The sequence below is a fragment of the Enhydra lutris genome, unplaced genomic scaffold (genome assembly GCF_002288905.1).
Source record: "Enhydra lutris kenyoni isolate GAN:26980312 unplaced genomic scaffold, ASM228890v2 scaffoldscaffold69, whole genome shotgun sequence".
NCBI lineage: Eukaryota > Metazoa > Chordata > Mammalia > Carnivora > Mustelidae > Enhydra > Enhydra lutris.
In genome coordinates, this window is record NW_019154153.1 from 8,026,746 (window position 1) to 8,029,396 (window position 2,651).

Here is a 2,651-nt window from a genome sequence, read left to right on the forward strand (position 1 = left end):
AAACTCTTTGAGCTGCCTCCTGCCTCATCCTGTGTGGGCGCTGCGTAGGTGGCAGGCTCTCTGGTCCCAGGGCCTGCTCGGGTTTCTGAGCAGGGCCAAAGTGAGGGGACAGGGTATCAGAGCACCCCCCAGGTAAATCTCCAGAATCCAGGACACTGGGATGTGACATGATTGGCCCTACTGCCTTCTTCCTCCAGCACCCCCTAGAAAAGCATAGACAAGTCAGGGAATGCCCCAGAAGCCTGGGCTTCAGGGGAGACACTGTCAGCCCCTCCCCATCGCTTGGAGGTTCTGCCTGTAGCTTGTAGCCCAGGAGCCCAGGGTGAGAGGGCGGGCGACCCTACTATCTGTATAAGAGAACAGGCTCTGGTTCATGTTCCCAGGTAGTGGGGAACAGGAACAAGATGGGCTTGTTTCAGAAGAGGGAACTGTATTGGGAGCATCCTTCTGGTCCCCTCCCTGTCCCAGGAAATACCAGGGATCCACATCTTAATTCCTTCCTGTCCCATGAGGAACTTTAAGCAACAGCGATTCTTTATGGTTCTCAGGAACATAGTTCGGGTGGAGATGGAGCTCACTGTCCCAGCCCAGGCTCCATCCAGGCCTGGTCTGACCCCTGCCGGGTGCCCTGATCTTACCTATGGCTTCCTCCACCAGCTGTGTTGATGTCTCCAACCTGTGTGTCTCCCTCCCAAACCCTTTCCCCACCCCTGTGTGCAACTACACATTGTTGTCTCCCCACGCCCCCCCGCCCCACCAGGCAGCTGGTGCCTCAAAGCCACCCTTTCCTGATTTCTGCTCTCCTTACTCCCTGTGGCCTATCCCTTTCCCCTTTTGCGGAGTACCGGGGAAGTGGGAAGCCTGGGAGTCCATCTCTATTCCTCCCTCTCCCTTAACCTCCTGTCCAAATGTGACTAGACCCTGTCAATTTTACCCCTTAAAATCTCTCAGATGTGTCTTTCTTTCTATTTCCTCTATTGCTGCTGCTGTCTCAAATCCTACTTCTTCAAGATATACATGTTGCCTATCTGTTGAAAGAGCCTCCCTCCTACCTGTTCTCCTGGTCCCGGGGTGTCTTGATCTAGTCCAGCCCAACTCTGGGTCTGAGTGACCTTTCTAGAGTGCAACTCTGGTTACACCGCTCTCCTGTTGAGTGACCCTGTCACTGCCAGGGTCAAGTCCTGAAACCTTGGGAGGTCCTCTAACGCTGGGGCTCCGGCCCTGCCTTGTAGGGCCTCCCCCACCCCCTACCCCTGCGCTCCGGTCGCAGGAACCACTGGCGCTTCTCCCAACTCGCCCTGCTCTTCCGGTGCCATCCTGTCTTTGCACGTTCTGTTCCCGGTGCCCAGTGCGCCCTTTCCCCTTTGCGCGCCTCACAGTCTTCCACCTATCCCTGGAGACTCCATTCAGATGTCTACTCTTCTAGGACATCTGTGCTCCCTTCCAGGACATCTGTGCTCTGGTGCCCCTTGATCGCGACTTCATCATGGCACTCCCTCCTGCACTGTGGCACCCATCTGCCTCCCCCGCCAGCTTCTGCTGTATCCTCAGCACCTTGCGCAGTGCCCGGCGCAGGGGCAGGAGCTCCATGAATATGGAGCAAGGGATAATGTGTGGCTCTCAGACTGAGAGAGGACTTTATTAGCAGGAGGAGGGGCTCTGGTGGCCTCTGGCCTCGGGGGGTCCGTGCACAGAGCACCCAGCAGATGCTCCCCAGCAGCCTCCTGGATGCCAAGCTGATGGTTTGAGGTCTGTGGGAATACCAAGTGGGAGGCAGCTGGACCTGGTCAGCCAAGAGGCCCTCAGAAGCTCAGGTGGTGGCTCCATAGGTAGAGCCTTCAGACATCTGAGAATCTTCGCTCTCAAAGGGGTAGGAGAGAGAGTTTTAGTGAGTTACCTCCCTCTCCTCCTTGTTGCCTCCTTCCAGTCCTCCCCTGGCCCTGGTCTTGGGGACTACTGCTTCCCATGCAGTGGGTCCCCTTTTTCTTGTGTTGGTCCTTGGAGCCCCCCCAGTGGCTGAGGCTTGGGATCTTTATTCACCGCTGGCTCAAGCCATGGCGCTAGGGAGCAGGTGGAGGAGAGGGTAACCTTGTTGTGAACTCCACCCCCCACCCCCACCATCCCCGCCCTTGACGTACAGACTCCTACAGCCTGCAGAGCAAGTGGTGACATAGAGTCTTTCTCTTAACATCTGCCCAACCTTGGCCTGACTCTCGGTCTTCCCAGATCATGTCTCGGGGACTGAACAGGGGTTTCTCCTGAAATGTATCATTCTGCATTTGTTTCTTGGAGACTCGCTCCGTAATTAGAACATGGATCACCGATTAGTTCTTATAGGTGTGAGCTTTCCTGTCTCTCCTCTTCGCCCTCCCTCGTTGTCTGACACCACAGATCTCAGGCCTTGGTGACCACTATCTCCCTCTATGACAACTGGACAGGTAGATGTGTCATGTAGTCTGAGGGTAGAAATAGGAGACTGGAGGCCTACAGAAGACCTTGAACTCCCTGGACCGCCACCTGCCCCAAACTGTTGCTCTTGCTTGCCAGCCCACCCTACCTCTCGCAATCTCTCTGTTCCTGTCTCTTTGTATCTCTCTCCTCTCCACCTGCCCCACCCACTTCACACACACACACACACACACACACACACA